Source organism: Amblyraja radiata (genome assembly GCF_010909765.2).
Source record: "Amblyraja radiata isolate CabotCenter1 chromosome 42 unlocalized genomic scaffold, sAmbRad1.1.pri SUPER_42_unloc_2, whole genome shotgun sequence".
In the NCBI taxonomy this organism is placed as follows: domain Eukaryota; kingdom Metazoa; phylum Chordata; class Chondrichthyes; order Rajiformes; family Rajidae; genus Amblyraja; species Amblyraja radiata.
Genome location: NW_022630088.1, coordinates 2,406,356 through 2,424,284, shown reverse-complemented (window position 1 = coordinate 2,424,284; position 17,929 = coordinate 2,406,356). Strand labels below are relative to the sequence as shown.

Genomic DNA, 17,929 nt, shown 5'->3' with positions numbered 1-17,929 from the left:
ATCTTTTTGTCCTGGGCCTCCTCCATTGCCAGAGTGAGGTGACACGCAAATTGGAGGAAGAACACATAGAAACATAGACAATAGGTGCAGGAGTAGAGGCCATTCGGCCCTTCGAGCCTGCACTGCCATTCAATATGATCATGGCTGATCATCCAACTCAGTATCCCGTACCTGCCTTCTCTCCATACCCCCTGATCCCTCGAGCCACAAAGGCCACATCTAACTCCGTCTTAAATATAGCATCTCATAGCTTACAACCCAATGACATGAACACTGAATTCTCCAATTTGAGGAGACTCTCCACTCCTCCAAATGAAGTCCTGGAGTCTGTATCGACACTAACTCTTTTTTCCAGCTCCCCCCCCCCCCCCTCCCCCCGACTCCATTAGTCCATAGAATGGTCCAGACCCAACACGTCGCCAGACCATTCCCCTCCAAAGTGCCGGTAGAACTCAGCAAGTCAGCCATCCGTGGTGGGAAACGGATGGAGAAATGTTCCTAATATAAGCCCTCATTGGCCCTGTCGAGAAGCAGATAATCACCAGCATCTTCTCATTCATACTGTACCCACGTGAAAATGGAAAAGTGAGGCAAGCTGCACACAGCCGACGGCTCACAGTACCAGCTGGCTGCCACTGGCCCAAAACTTAAAAGCATTTAAAAGTGTTTTTTTAAAAGAAAGTCTTTACGCATTTGTGCCTTGCATAACAAATAAAGCAAGTTTTTCCTGACCTGAGTGTGTTCTTCGGAATTCTTCAGAATTCCTGTTGTGTTTTCAATAATGAAAGAAAATGCTTCTCCGGAAATGATAAGAAATTATTCTCGTCTCCATGCATATCTGTATTTTGTTGGCTTCCTCTCAGCTGGGACTTTTCCGAAATGCAAAGTCCAATAACAATAGATATTTATTCAATTATATTCTATTTATTGTGATCTTTAGAGTACATCATATTTTCTGTGGTATTCATAACACAACAATGATAAAAATATCTTTGTTTACATTGCACCTATCAAAATGCATACATTATTATATTGCAGTTAATGTGTACCATAAGCAAATGATTGTTCCAATGCTCCCCATTCCCAATTACTTTTACATTGAAGTGATTGAAATCCAAGTGAAGTTTAAATGGCATCAGAAATATAAAACCTCCAGAATGGATGATATTCATTATGTGGTTGGTTGGAGTCAGTATCAGCACAATTACTATATTAAACTCTGAATCTTCAGATGTCACGGTTCAATCTAAACTAAAGACAAATAATAACCTCCTCACACATTCCCCTGCATGTATCTCTTACTCCTTTAAAATATGCCCCTTCTTTGAACAAGCTCTTAAACATTGCATCTGAATCACTTTCCATCTGATTACACTCCTTGAGGATTTTCATCTACGTGTTCAATTAATAAAACAACGAGATTGGGGACATTTCTATTCAATCTGTCAAAGGAATTTGGGGGGGGGGGGGGTTAAGAAATAGTCAGTGAGGTAAACAAACATAATAGTTGAGTGGCAAATGACAATAGTGCTACCTTCCCAATATTTAACTGAAGGAAATAATGGGTTATCGCGGTTGTATGTTGTGACAGACAGCCTGACACCTTGCATGTCATTTTAATATTACCCTTATCCCATCCCCCTGGACATTCGGATTAATATATTAAGGTTTTGTCAACTAATTACAAATCAGGCTAATTACAAATCAATAACATTAACCAACTCCGAATAGGATGTATAACCCTGAATATTCAGGGTTATACATCCTATAGAAAGGACAGGCATGTGGACAGAGGAGGGGGGAGGGGGGTAGCTCTGCTGGTGAGGGATGGAATTCAGTCCCTTGCGAAGGAAGGCATAGGGACTGACGAGGTAGAGTCACTGTGGATTGAGTTGAGGAATTATAAAGGTAAGAAGACACTAATTGGTGTTATCTACAGACCCCCAAACAGTAGCCGGATGTAGGGTGTAAGTTGCAGCAGGAGGTAAAACTGGCATGTAACAAAGGTAATGCCACTGTGGTGATGGGGGGTTTCAATAGGCTGGTAGACTTGGAAATCAGGTTGGTTCAGGACCCCAAGAAAGAGTTTGTACAATGTCTCCGAGATGGATTCTTAGAGCAGCTTGTAATTGAATTGGAGCCGACCAGAGAAAAGGCAATTATGGATTTAGTGTTGTCCAATGAACCAGGTTTGATAAGCGAACTCGAGGTAAAGGAACCTCTTGGAGGTAGTGATCATAATATGATTCGTTTTAATCAGCAATTTCATAAGGAGAAGTTTAAATCGGAAGTGTCAGTATTGCCGTAGAATATAGGGGACTATGAAGGCATGAGACGGGAGCTGGCCAAGGTAGACTGGAAAGGGATCCTAGCAGGAATGACGGTGGAACAACAATGGCAGGAATTTATCGGCATAATCCGGAAGACGCAGCATCATTTCATTCCAAAAAGGAAGGAAGACTCTAAGGGGAGTAGGAGGCAACCGTGGCTGACAAGAGAAGTTAGGGATAGAATAAAACTAAAAGAAAAGATGTATAACACAGTAAAGTGTAGCCGGAAGCCAGAGGATTGGGAAACTTTCAACAGGACAACAGAAGGAAATAAAACGGGCAATACAGGCTGAAAAGATGAAGTACGAAGTGAAGCTGGCCAGGAATATAAAGAAGGACAGTAAAAGCTTCTTTGGATATGTTAAGGGGAAAAGAGTAGCAAAGTGAAATGTGGGTCCCTTGAAGGCAGACACGGGTGAAATTATTATGGGTAACAAGGAAATGGCAGAAGAGTTGAACAGGTACTTCGGATCTGTCTTCACTATGGAAGACACAACCAATCTCCCAGATGTACTGGAGGACAGAGGATCTAAGGCGGTAGAGGAACTGATGGAAATTTTCATTCGGCGAGGAATAGTGGACGCATTGGTGATCATTTTCCAATGTTCAATAGATTCAGGATCAGTTCCTGTGGATTGGAGTATATCTAATGTTATCCCACTTTTCAAGAAAGGAGCGAGAGAGAAAACGGGGAATTACAGACTAGTTAGCCTGACCGGTGGTGGGAAAGATGCTGGAGTCAATTACTAAAGAGGTAATAATGGGGTATTTGGATAGCAATAAAAGGATTAGTCCAAGTCAACATGGATTTATGAAAGGGAAATCATGCTCGACTAATCTTGTGGACATTTTTGAGGATGTGCCAAGTAAAATGGATGAAGGGGAGCCAGTGGATGTAGTGTATCTAGACTTTCAGAAAGCCTAGGTCCCGCACGCGAGACTGGTGACTAAAATTATAGCACGTGGTAGTGGGGGTAGGGTATTGACATGGATAGAAAATTGGTTGGCAGACCGGAAGCAAAGGGAAGGAGTGAACGGGTCCTTTTCAGAATGGCAGGCAGTGGCGAGTGGAATGCCGCAAGGCTCGGTGTTGGGGCCGGAACTGTTTACCATATATATTAATGATTTGGAGGAGGGAATTAGGAGAAACCCCAGCAAGTTTGCGGATGACACAAAGCTGTGTGGCAGTGTGAACTGTGAAGAGGATGTTAGGAGGTTGCAGGGTGACCTGGACAGGTTGAGTGAGTGGGCAGTTGCGTGGCAGATGCAGTAGAATATAGATAAATGTGAGATTTTCCACTTTGTTGGCAAAAACAAGGGGGCAGATTAGTATCTTAATGGGGTTAGGTTAGGTAAGGAGGAGGTGCAGCGAGACCTGGGTTTCATTCTACATCAGTCAATGAAAGTTTGAGTGCCGGTACAGCAGGCAGTGAAGAAAGCTAATGGAATGTTGGCCTTCATAACAAGAGGATTTCAGTGTAGGAGTAAAGGGGTTCTTCCGCAGTTGTATAGGGCTCTGGTAAGTCCACATCTAGAGTATTGTGTACAGTTTTGGTCTCCTAATTTGAGGAAGGACATCCTTGTGATTGAGGCAGTGCAGCGTAGGTTCACGAGATTGATCCCTGGGATGGCGGGACTGTCATATGAGGAGAGGTTGAAAAGACATGGATTGTATTCACTGGAGTTTAAAAGGATGAGGGTGATCTTATAGAAACATATAACATTATAAAAGGACTGGCGAAGCTAGTTGCAGGAAATTTTTTCCCAATGTTGGGCGAGTCCAGAACCAGGGGCCACCGTCTTAGAATAAGGGGGAGGTGATTTAAGGCTGAGGTGAGAAAACACTTTTCACCCAGAGAGTTGTGAATTCGTGGAATTCTCTGCCACAGAAGGCAGTGGAGGCCAAATCACTGGATGGATTTAAGACGGAGTTAGGTAGAGCTCTCGGGGCTAGTGGAATGAAGGAATATGGGAAGAAGGCAGGCACGGTTTATTGATTGGGGCCGGTCAGCCATGAATGGCGGTGCTAGCTCGATGGGTCGAATGGCCTCCTCCTGCACTCATTTTATATGTTTCTATGTTTCCATGCAGGTAAATTGGCTTGGTACAGGTGTAAATTGTCCCTCGTGTGTGTCGGATTGTACTAACGCGCGGGAATTGCTGGTCGGTGTGGACTCGGTGGACTGAAGGACCTGTTTTTCCGCGGTGTATCTCTAAACTAAACTAAACTGAGATTGTAGTGGGTGTGTGGAACACGTGCCAGAGGAGATCATTGAGCCATACGCGTTAAGATTATAAAATAACACGTGGACGGGTGCATAGATACTTGTCCCATGGAGAAATGGGCGAAACGCGGGCAAATGGGAGTAGCACTTAGATCGGGATGGACTATTTGGACCGAAGTAGCTGTTTCTGCGCTGTGTGACTCCATGGCCCTATGATTCTATTAATAATATATTTTTGCTAGAGTGACTTTCAATTAACCGATATCCAACTTCCCAAGAAATAAAAGTCCGCTTGTCTCACGACAAGCCATTCCAACATCTGCTGATCTAATTGTAGAAGAATATGAACAGGAAATCTCCGTTTGTTCAATCTCATCCGTCGCAGCAATGATCAACAATAAAAACCGCCCGAGAGGGACTGTGGTGGAGTAAATGTGCTCTAGAAAGTCATTTTGTTATTGTATACTGGCCACTCAAATCAGCTGCCCTGGACATTTAATGCCTGTTTTCACTGTATTTTAATGTTGCTGTTTCACCTGCTTTTAACTATTTATACTGTTTCTTCGGGGACTGGATTGTCTTTACCGTTATTATGTGTGAAATGTTTAAGTTTTGTGTGCGATGCTCCGGTATTACCTGGGAAACGTCTTCTCAATTGCACTGTACAATTGTTGCTTTGCAAGATGACAATAAAGTTTGATTTGATTTGATTTAATTAAACTTGTTCTACTACTGTGTTCCCCCTGCTGTGAAAATGTTGGTTATTTAGAGATGATTGCCCATATTTTAAATGATATTGATCCAAGATGTTTATTGTATTCTCAAAACTCAAGGCAGAAATATAAAAAAGATTGAATTAACTTAATCAGATAGGTTGTTCAAACAAATGTTTATAACATCCCTAGACACGCGAACAGCATTACACAATGCCAGAACAAGTTTAAAAACATATTAATTGAAGTGTTTGTTCAATGGGCTGTGACTGGTGCGAGTGAAGATTCTCTCCCACTAATTAACCCCGAGGACCTTCATGCGTGTATATTATATCAACTGCACGGGGCTGTTGGACCGTTTTGAGCAACTGATTACAGCTGTATCCAGACAATGCCATACCCAGCAATATACTACATAACCAGCATTTACTATCCTGTACTTGCAGCGATTGGAATACCCGGTAAGGACTGGATCCAGTCACTGCTTGATGGCCGTGTCTTATGTTAACTGTGACATTGACTGCATTTTGACTATTTTGCTCTCCAATTCCATATTCAGTTATATTATCTCGGTTGGAGCCCATATTGTCTTTGTTTCTGACTTTTGTAATCATACCCAGTTTCCCCAGGCACTGACGGTAGCATTTTTAATGTCTCGTTCGAATTGACATGGGAACATAGATTACCTCCAGGAGAAAACACATTCTTTTTATTCTTTCGGCTCTATCAAAGGGCTTTTATCGTCATTCCGGAGCCCAAGATATCTCTGTCATGAGAGAGCAGAGTATTCCCTTTTTTACCCTCTGTAGGAGGGCATTATGTGCTATTTTGTGCAATGCCCGTACCCTATGTCGGTCTTTACTCAGGTAGGCAGACGCAAAATAAAACCGCTCGCAGTTCAGTGGTGAGCCTTTCGCAGGAGCCGGTTAATTGAAAGCTTTATCAGTGTGCACCGGTACATGATGGGAGAAGACAAAGGATGTCAACAAGTCATAGTACCCACTGCATTTTTTACATTCTCCTGACACAATGGTTACTTGTGGAGTTGAAATAAATCACCATTCACCAATGTCTGCATAACCTTCCATCTTTGACTTTTCCCAGAGTTAACTTTAACCTTACGTTTCCTGCTGTTTAAAAAAACTCTCTCCCATATCGTCAATAAATAGATATTATAGATATCAATGTCCCTGTAGGGAGAATTGCTGGGTTTAGTTATTAAAAAAGACCGTTCGTTAACTTTGGGGAGACTTGACTGCTAAGCATAAGAAAGAGCAGCTGTAATGTCAAGGTTGCAACGGTTAAGAACCGAGACAGAACTGCGAACAACTAACCTCTCAATAGATAAGGAAGCCTGTTTTTCAGCAGACTATATTAGTTTTAGCTGTTTTAGTTAAGCTGTGATGTGCAGGCTAAATAGATTGACACTTCTATTTATTACCGTAACAACATTTTATGCTGGTCATTTTTCCGCAGTATGTGACCAGATTCTAACCTACACTTCTTCCTTATATTTTTCTAAATTCCCAACAACACACTCGTTCAAATGTCTCCTCAGTTTGACATCTAGAGTGCAGTGTTACAGCCCGATTAACATGAACTGGGGTGTACGCACCAAAATGTTGCATAATATAAATGGGTATTAAACCGGTCATCAATAGAGAGATGGCCTTGCACAGGTACCATCATGGGCAGAGCGGCTAATCTATTCTTTTTTTTCAATTTGGATCCAGGCGTTTTAATGATGATTATGCTGGATTATGATTAGAAATTAAAGCAAAGTTGATATCATTATTTTGAAATAACGCCTGACGGCTGTAGAAGCACACAGCTGATGGGACAGAAAGTGGTGAAAGTGAAACAGAGTTAACGTTTAAGGTCGAAAACTCTTCATCAGCACTGGACAGAACAGGTACACCGTTCACTGCCGGAAGAGTGTGGCAAGGAGTGATGGGACAAAGTGCAGAGCTCCAGGAGAATAAACTAGAGAAGTTGCAGACGATCTTAGGTGATCTTAGTCGTAGTTGAATTAGAAGTGACTTTCAAACCTTCAAAGAGAGAGAAAACGTTCACCTTCGGTTCTAAAACCTACGAAATTGATAAATTAGAGGCGAGAACACAAGCAAGTGAATGGGAGAGTCGTGAAGAGCAGAGCTGCAACGTAGATTCATATATTCATGCAGAATGGAAACAGGTCACCTTAGGTTTATTAAGGTGTTAAGGTGAACGTTTGATGATGTGACAAATAAAATGGATGAAGGGGTGCCCGTGGATGTAGTGTATCTAGGCTTTCAGAAAGCCTTTGATAAGGTCCCGCACGGGAGACTGGTGACTAAAATTAGAGCACATGGTATTTGGGGTAGGGTGTTGACATGGATGGAAAATTGGTTGGCAGACAGGAAGCAAAGGGTAGGAGTGAACGGGTCCTTTTCAGAATGGCTGGCAGTGGCGAGTGGAGTGCCGCAAGGCTCGGTTTTGGGGCCGCAACTGTTTACCATATATATTAATGATTTGGAAGAGCGAATTAGGAGCAACATTAGCAAGTTTGCGGATGACACAAATCTGGGTGGCAGTGTGAACTGTGAAGAGGATGTTGGGAGGTTCAGGGTGACCTGGACAGGTTGAGTGAGTGGGCAGATGTGTGGCAGATGCAGAATAATATAGATAAATGTGAGGTTATCCACTTTGGCGGCAAAAAAACAAAGGGGCAGATTATTATCTCAATGGGGTTAGGGTATGTATGGGGGAGGTTCAGAGAGACCTGGGTGACCTTGTACACTCAGTACGGTCACTGAAAGTCGGCGTACAGGTGCAGCAGGCAGTGAAGAAAGCTAATGGAATGTTGGCCTTCATAATAAGAGGATTTCAGTACAGGAGTGAAGAGGTTCTTCTGCAGTTGTATAGGGCTCTGATAAGACCACATCAGGAGTATTGCGTACAGTTTTGGTCTGCTAATTTGAGGAAGGCAATCGTTGTGATTGGGGCAGTGCATCGTAGGTTCACGAGATTGATCCCTGGGATGGTGGGACCGTCATAAGAGGAAAGATTGAAAAGACTAGGCTTGTATTCACTGGAGTTTAGAAGGATGAGGGGGTATCTTATATAAACATATAAAATTATAAAAGGACTGGACAAGCTTGATGCAGGAAAAATGTTCCCAATGTTGGGCGAGTCCAGAACCAGGGGCCCCAGTCTTAGAATAAAGGGGAAGCCATTTAAGACTGAGGAGAGAAAAAAAATCACCCAGAGAGTTGTGAATTTGTGGAATTCCCTGCCACAGAGGACAGTGGAGGCCAAGTCACTGGATGGATTTAAGAGAGATTTAGATAGAGCTCTAGGGGCTAGTGGAGTCAAGGGATATGGGGATTAGATTAGATTAGATTAGATTATTTAATGACCACACAGTCAAGCTGGTGGAATTCAGGTTCAGTACAGGATGTTACAAGGTAGGCTGATTCCCGTCAAACATAACATAAAACACAACATCATACAATATACAGTACATGCATGCCGGAGGATATGTGCGGTTATCATAGTGTGTTCAGAATTCGGATTGCGTGTGGGTAAAAACTGTTTTTAAATCGAGATGTCTTGGCGGACAGTGAGCTGTAGCGCCTTCCTGATGGCAGCAGGTGGAAGATGTGGTGAGCTGGGTGGGAGGGATCAGAGATGATTTTCTTCACCCTTGACACAGACCGTTTGTGATGGAGTCATTCTATTGATGGAAGGGGAGTGCTGATGATTTTGGATGCTTTGTTAACTATGCGTTGTAATTTATTACGGGAGTGAGTGTCTAAACTGCTGAACCAGACTGTAATTGATGAAGTGAGCATGCTTTGGATGATGGCTGTGTAGAATTTGATTAGGAGGTGGTTCCTTACTCTAAACTTCTTGAGCTGGCGGAGGAAGAAGAGTCTTTGGTTGGCTTTTTTGTAGATGTGATTTGAATTGATTTTCCATTTGAGGTTATTGCTTATGTGAGTGCCAAGAAATTTGTATGAGTCAGTGGTGGATATGGGTTCGCCTGAGATGAGTAGGGGGTCTTGGGTTGTGCCTTACGTCTGAAATCAATGATGAGTTCGTGTGTTTTTGATGTGTTGAGTGAGAGGTTATTATCTGTGCACCAAGTGACTGCTTTGTGTGTTTGAGTGCGGTATTCTGTTTCATTATTGTTCGAGATGAGACCTATGATGGTTGTGTCATCTGCGTATTTTAATTGAACTATGCTGGGATGTGAATTGGTTTGTGTAGTGAGAATAACCAGGGAGACAAGACGCAGCCCTGAGGGGCTCCTGTGCTGAGGTGCAGGGGGTGAGATATTGTGTTATGTATCTTCACCCTCTGCTGTCTGTTCCAAAGGAAGCTGTAGATCCAGTGACAGATGCAGGGGTCGATGTTCATGTCCGTTAATTTATGGAAGAGTCTAACCGGGTTGATGGAGTTAAATGCCGAACTGAAGTCCATGAAAAGGATGCGGGCGTACGTGTTGGCGGTTTCCAGGTGTTGCAGAGTGTGATGAATGGCCAGATTGACTGTGTCTTCCACTGACCTATTGGCTCTGTATGCGAATTGGTGTGGGTCCAAATTGGAAGAAGTGCTGGTTTTGAGGTGAGCAAGAATAATGCGCTCGAATGACTTCATGGCCACAGATGTAAGGGCAATCGGTCTATAGTCATTGAGGCAGGATGATGTGTTGGACTTGGGCACAGGGATGATGGTAGATTGTTTGAAGCACTGGGGCACTCTACATTGGCAGAGGGATGAGTTGAAGATGCCGGTGAATACAGGGGCCAGTTCTGCTGCACAGTGATGAAGCACTGCTGGGCTGATGTTGTCTGGGCCTGCAGATTTATTTTTCTTCTGTCTCCTGAAGGTAGTCCTCACCTCGGCCTCCTGGATGTGGAATGGAGGTGGAGGAAGAGGAGAGGGGGACAATGGTGGAGGGACTGGAGACTGTTCAAACCTGCCATAGAAAGTGTTCAATCTATCTGGGAGTTGATGATCATTATCTGGCAGGCACGGGTTATTGATAGGGGACGATCAGCCATGATCACAATGAATGGCGATGCTGGCTCGAAGGGCCGAATGGCCCTCTCCTGCACCCTTGTTTCTATGTTTCTCTGTAGGTGCTGACGTCCATGACGCCAAAGACGCCCCATGTAAGATGGTCGCATTCGCCCGCGCGTGCCCTATGTCCCTCCCTGCCCAAACCAAAAACGATCCTGTTCTGTTGCAGTTTATCCACCTTCAATCAGTTCTTGTCCCAACCCGACCCACCGGGTGAGACCTGCAGCTGTGGAATGTTTTAACTCTTACCTTCGTTTCATCTATGTTTCTCGCTCAATTATTCCATGGCCTTTGGGATTGAAGGGTGTTGCTTTCTGTAGCTAATTTCAAATATTTTCTGTTCACCAGACGACGCAGTTTATTCCCGCGGTAGCGGCATCAAAACAGCCATTTTGGTCCATTCGCGTCCCTGCACCCCCCCCCCCCCCCCCCCCCTCCTCCTCCCCAGTCCAACCGAACAAAGATTTGCTTACTTTCGTTTCTAGTTTCTATGAAGGTCGTTCAACTGAAAATGTAGCAATGTTTCCCTTTTCACAGATTCAACAGAAAGCTGTGTTGTAGCGCAACAAGTAGATGGTGATCTGCACAAGGCATTGCAGGTAGATAGGGTAGTACAAAAGGTTATCGCCACGCTGGCCTTCACCAGTGAGGGAATTGAACATAGAACGTGGGATGTTGTGCTGCAGTTGTACACGGAAAGACATTCATGGGCCCACACTTGGGATACTGTGTCCGTTTTTAGTCACCCTGCCACAGGACATATGCTGTTCAGCTGGAATTAGTGCAGGAAAGATTTACGAAGATGGTGCCTAGCCTCGAGAACCTGGTCTCTGGGCAGAATTTGGGCTGACGGAGCTTTATTCCTTGGAGCGCAGACGGTCGAGGGTGATGTTAACGGGTGTATTAAATCATGAGGCGAACATATAGGGCAAGGGCACAAGATTTTCCCGGGGTGTGGGGGAGTTAGGAACTGGAGCGCACCGGTAATGTGATCAGGGAGAAATTTAATGGCAATCTGATGGACAGCTTTTTACACAGAAGATCGGAAATATGCGGAAGTTGATGCATGAACATTGCTGCGCAGCATGGCCGAGGCATTTCCTTGTAGTTAAATCACGTGAAGCTGATGAATGCGAATATTTGATTAAACAGGTGTCTTCTTTTTTCTTACAGTTAATGTAGTGGCGATCGTGGTCCTATCTCGTGGAGAATGTGGACTGTCCAGATGTATTACGCGCTATCTGGTTGGAATGGCCGCGGCCGATTTCATGGTGGTTGTTATCGCTATTGTTATGGAGCAGATTAATCTGATCTATTCATACGCTCGAGTCTTGCACATAACTCCGGTTTGTGCGCTGACGCTGCTCTTCAAAATTGCAAGTAAAGACTGCTCCGTTTGGCTAACGGTGGCTTTCACGTTCGATCGCTGTATCGCGATATCTTGTCAAAACCTGCGGAATAGATACTGTACCGAGAGAACAGCGACAATAGTTATTATCGCCGTGGCCATCCTGAGCTGTTTGAGGTGCATTCCATTTTATTTTGTCATGAGGCCTCAAGTAATGATAGACAATGTGCCGTTTGGTTGCATCCCCGTACCTGAATATTATACTTCATTATTCTGGAAAGCACATGAGATGATTGACAGCATCATAACGCCATTATTACCAATTTGTTTTATTCTTCTGTTTAATGGTTTAACAACCAGGCACATTATTGCAGCAAATAAAATCCGCAGGGGACTGCGGAACAACAATGACAATCAGAAAGATTCAGAAGTGGAGAACCGGAGAAAATCGATGATTCTGCTCTTCGCTCTGTCAGCCAATTTCTTATTGCTGTGGTTGCCCTACGTAATACACTCCATGAATTGGCAAACAGTGAATATTTCTTACAAAGACAAGTATTTGAATACACCGATATATATCATGCAGCAATGTGCTTTTATGTTAGAGTATCTAAGTACTTGTACCAACACATGTATCTATACACTGACACAGAAGAAATTCAGAGAGGAGCTAAAAAAAGGCGTGAAATATGTGCTTACATTGAACGGGCAGCTCTCCAAATCAGCAAAAAATGGGAATGCAATTTGCTGAATTATCCAATCAGTGTTTTTGGAATCGATGTAGTTCCCGGAAGCTTATAGTAAACACACGAGGGCAGCGATTTGATGTCGCAGAACGATGTTGTGTTCGATAAATCACTGGACTCAGATAACAGTTTTGATTCACTCAGTCATTTATTAATCTACTAAATAAGTCGCATACACTCTCGTGTCCTCTAATATCGCGCTCGCAAGCCCCGAGTACACAACAGGGCACGCTCAATGGTGGTTCTACACGTAAACCCGTACGCACTCACAAACTCATCATAGCACGCCACAGGATGTTTCGTTCAAGAACATCTGGCACCGTCGCAACACGGTCCAAGGCTCAGGTTCTCTCTCCGAAAGGGCGCCCAACACCTTCATTTATGGCATTTTATTTTACCTGAGCAGACCGCGCCACTGCCCTCTTTTCGAGCCCCCCTTGGCTGCATTGTTTCTGCGCTACTCGCGGCAGGTGGCTTGGGTGGTCTAATCAACTATTGCTGTTGTGTTGTGCTTGCCCACTTTAAGCTTTCCCATAGAATGGCTTTGTAAACTGCGTTCCAAGGCAATGATCACGATAACGCGCCTGGAAACTTGTTTTCATTGGCTATGGAATGTAGGGCTGCTAACTTAGCTGATATCTCCATTTCACATTTTAGCTAAAATTGCCAGTTTAACCCTCACACTGCACTCGACCCCTTGGAGTGATCAGTGTACATTAGCGTCCGTCTAACTACAGGTTACTGAGTATACAACGAATAATAATCAAAATTACAGGAGAATAATTATATATATGATTATGCGCCAAACTAACTATTCATATCATATTGACGTGACTTCTGTGTTCTATCAGACACCGAGCTAGTTTCAGATGCCTCTGTGAAAGCGAAACTTATCTCAATGGCCATGGAAGCATCCCCGTGATTTACTGGCCCCCTTTTTTTTAATCAGACCAAGCAAGCAAAGTGGTGTTTTGAACACAATTTCACCTCACATTAACCCCATACTCCCCAAATCCCGTTGCATTCGGCCCGCGTGCTCAATACCACCCCTCTACCCTCTTTGTACTCCACACGCTGCCGCAGAGAAGAGCACAATTGCAGAATATTATGCCAACCACCACCACAACAAGCCCAGTCACCAGCCATTGAATAATAAGATGCCCCCATACTCCGAATCCCCAATCGACTAATTCCACCATGCGCTCTCCGTGGCCTCGTCGTGCAATTGTTTACTAACTTTATTCAAAGTCTCAACCTGTTGGCGTATGTGAGCCACCAGGGTTGTAATGTTTTAACTGGCATCCGGTATCTAAGTGCAGCATTCTCTCCCTATGTTGGCACAAGTCCTCCCTTTCTCGGTTAGTAGGAAGTCCAAGTCCATCCGATTCTGCACGGCGCCAGTTCGTATTGCTACCATTTCGGACCTCGTGGCTTGGATAGCTTGCCCTGCCTCTACTACAATACAATACAATACAATACAATACAATTTTATTTGTATGCTGTTTCTGCAGTCATACACACAACAAAAAGACCCAAGACACAACACAATTTACACAGACATCCATCACAGCGCATCTCCTCCTCGCTATAATGGAAGGCAAAAACGTATCCCTCCCTTGCACTCCCCAATTCCCCTCCCGATGTCAGAGTCTAAGCCCCCGGCGGGCGATGGTAATTGTCCAGCGGCCATTAAAGCCACGCCGGGTGATGCAAGCTCCGGGTCTTGGTGTTGGAGCCCCCGGCGGGCGCTAGCAAAGTTCCGCAGCCATTCCAAGCCACGCGGGGCGGTGATGTAGGCCCCGCTCCAGGTGCTCTTCAACCCCGCAACTCGGGCGGAAGAAGTCGCCGTTGCGGAAGCCCCGAAAAGCGGTCTCCCAGCAGGGACCCGGGGGCTCCCGGTGTCACTGTCCACCAGACCTGCGGTTGGAGCCTCCGAAACCCCGGGGTCGGGTCGGAGCAGCGCGCCACCACCGTTCCTCCCGCTCCGGACTCGGCCAGCTCCGCGATGGTGAGTAGGTCCGCAGCTCCGCGACTGGAGCCCCAGGTCGTTCCTGCTGGAGGCCGCTCCACGTTCTTCAGCCCCAACGACAACGGAGACCCGACAAGGAAAAGGTCGGGTTCTCCGTGCAGGGGAAAGATTTTAAAAGTTTCCCCACCCCCCCCCCCCGCCCTCCACACACACATAGCCCGTCAAAAATTTGTTTTTACATTGAAACAAGACAAAAAAGAATAAAAAGACAGACGGACTGCAGAGGCCGCTGCGACGTGAGTCGCGCCGCCCACCGGAGTCGCGCCGCCCACGCCCACTAGCCCCAGAATGGTCGTATTGTCTGTGATGTGGGACATGTGCACAACCCAGCATCAAGCGCTCACACTCAGTACGCATGCAGCAGCGAAAGATAAGAGTTTGATTCGGTGCAGACTAGCGGTGCAGCGGCCAGCACTGCCAGAAGTGTCATCCACGTCATCGACCGGTATATATGATGCGTGTCGCAGTTGTTCTGCAAAGAGAGGGCGGAGCAGGCTCACTCTCGCCTAGTTATGAGCTCTAAAGGAAGACATATAGGTTTACCCTCCCCGGTCAACACAAGCCACCGCGCATTGCCCTGCCCTACGGCATTAACTGTCCCGTTGCGAAGGGGTCCTCCGCCGGTGACCGAAACCCACACCTTCCGGGCATCTTCCGCATGTTCTTTGTCGGTGTGGCGTCATCTGGCTCGACTGCAACAGTCAGATGTCGGCTCGTGGATGTCCCCCCTGCCACAGGTCGTTGGTTCAAGTTGTTTACTGCTTGTTGCAACACAAGGGCCCACCTCTTGACCATGTAGGAGGGAGTTCGTGTAAGTATTTGCTCTTTTAGCAGTAATACGGGACATGGAGGGTCCACTGCACCCCATTATCTGCTGCCCACTGTTGTACTTTGTTATCAGTAAAGTGGGACTAATTGTCATACTGAATCTCCCATGGGGAATCATACACGGCAATTAGCTGGTGCAGAACATGTATCTCCCACCCCTGGGACTGCTCCTCTGTCGTCCCTACATCAATACAGTTGGCAACTTCCCAGGTGTCGGTGTACAGTCGGACTAAAGTATTGTCATCGGACAAAGGGAGGGCCATAATCTCCTCGTGCAGACGGCTTACACATTGTCAAGTCAAGTCAGGTCACATTTATTTATATAGCACATTTAAAAAACAACTCTCGTTGGCCAAAGTGCTTTACATTTGTTATAAGAATAGTATAAACAAACAAACTACATACATATATACATATAGCCCTCGCTCAGTGGACGTCAGGAAAGGCTTGGGAGTGCAGATAAGTTTTTAGCCTTGACTTAAAGGAGTCGATGGAGGGGGCAGTTCTGATGGGAAGGGGGATGCTGTTCCACAGTCTAGGAGCTGCAACCGCAAAGGCGCGGTCGCCCCTAAGCTTATGCCTAGACCGCGGGATGTTCAGCAGCCCCAAGTCGGCCGATGTAAGGGACCTGGAGGTGGAGTGGTGGGTGAGAAGACTTTTAATGTAGGAGGGGGCAAGCCCATTGAGGGCTTTGTAGACATAGAGGAGGGTCTTGAAATGTATACGGAACCGCACAGGGAGCCAGTGGAGAGAGGCCAGGATCGGGGTGATGTGGTCCCTTTTTCGGGTGCCCGTCAGGAGTCTCGCTGCGGCGTTTTGGACCAGTTGCAGGCGGGACAGGGAAAATTGGCTGATGCCAGTGTAAAGAGAGTTGAGACTCCTCTCAACTGAGAATTGAGGCCCCTATCAGCCCTATCAGAGGTGTACCATTTTCATTTTACAATAGAGGAGCGCTGTGTACGTCCCTCCTTATTGGAGACATTGGCGGACTTAACACAGTATTATGTAAGTGAGGGCGCGTAACGGCTATCAGATTCAGATTCAATTTTAATTGTCATTGTCAGTGTACAATACAGAGACAACGAAATGCATTTAGCATCTCCCTGGAAGAGCGACATAGCAAATTATTTGAATAAATAATAATAAGTGTCCGGGGGGAGGGGGGTGATTGGCAGTCACCGAGGCACGTTGTTGAGTAGAGTGACAGCCGCCGGGAAGAAGCTGTTCCTGGACCTGCTGGTTCGGCAACGGAGAGCCCTGTAGCGCCTCCCAGATGGTAGGAGGGTAAATAGTCCATGGTTGGGGTGAGAGCAGTCCTTGGCGACGCTGAGCGCCCTCCGCAGACAACGCTTGCTTTGGACAGACTCAATGGAGGGGAGCGAGGAACCGGTGATGCGTTGGGCAATTTTCACCACCCTCTGCAATGCCTTCCGGTCGGAGACAGAGCAGTTGCCATACCATACTGTGAAGCAGTTGGTAAGGATGCTCTCGATGGTGCAGCGGTAGAAGTTCACCAGGATCTGAGGAGACAGATGGACCTTCTTCAGTCTCCTCAGGAAGAAGAGACGCTGGTGAGCCTTCTTGATCAGAGTTGAGGTATTGTGGGTCCAAGAGAGGTCATCGGAGATGTTGACTCCCAGGAACCTGAAGCTAGAAACACGTTCCACCTCCGTCCCGTTAATGTGGATGGGGGTGTGCGTGCCGCCCCTGGACTTCCTGAAGTCTACAACGAGCTCCTTGGTCTTCTTGGAGTTAAGGGCCAGGTTGTTGTCAGCGCACCATGCTGCTAAGTGCTGGACCTCCTCCCTGTAGGCCGACTCATCGTTGTTGCTGATGAGACCAATCACCGTTGTATCATCTGCATACTTGATGATGGTGTTAGTACCATGTACAGGTGTGCAGTCATAGGTGAAGAGGTAGTAGAGGAGGGGGCTCAGCACACAGCCCTGTGGAACGCCGGTGTTCAGGGTGAGGGTTGAAGAGGTGTGCTTGTCTAACCTAACAGACTGGGGTCTGTTGGTTAGAAAGTCCAGTATCCAGTTGCAGAGGGAGGGGTCGATGCCCAGGTTACCGAGTTTGGTGATCAGTTTTGATGGTATAATGGTGTTGAATGCTGAGCTGTAATCGATGAACAGCATTCTTACGTAAGTGTCTCTGTTGTCGAGGTGGGAGAGGGCGGAGTGAGGTGCCGTTGAGATGGCATCCTCTGTACTCCTGTTCTTGCGGTAGGCAAACTGATAGGGATCCAGTGTGGGGGGTAGGCAGCTATCCTACTCGCCGTAAGGTGCTCGGTAGCAAGGAGTGCCAAGTAACATGCAAATAACTGTCGTTCAAATGGCGAATATCGCGCGGCCGGATCAGCCAGTGTCTATGTCCAGGAGCCGAGACCCGCCCGCCGTCCGCCGTGGTGTTGCCACAGACTCCACTCCTCCTCACGAACAGTCGCCGACACCTGCAATTCAAAACAGTTTCTCCCGCCGTAAAGCAAGCGGGAGCGCCTGTTCCACCGTCCTCTCAGCTATGTAGTGAGGCACAGCGAGCGACCTCATCGGGGAGGGTAACTGGGGCATAAGGCCTCGGGTCGCCCGGCCGACCGAGGGTTACTGAGAAAACTCGCCTGGGACCCTGGTCACACCCCTATTG

General features: G+C 46.2%; 1 long non-coding RNA gene across 1 annotated transcript; it reads left to right on the top strand.

Moving 5' to 3' along the window:
* Window positions 1-244: 244 nt before the first annotated feature.
* Window positions 245-17,057, top strand: LOC116969049. Its single transcript, XR_004410603.1, has 3 exons — window positions 245-494; window positions 4,142-4,147; window positions 17,044-17,057. It is a non-coding gene; the product is annotated as an uncharacterized LOC116969049 (long non-coding RNA).
* The last annotated feature ends 872 nt before the right edge of the window (window positions 17,058-17,929 follow it).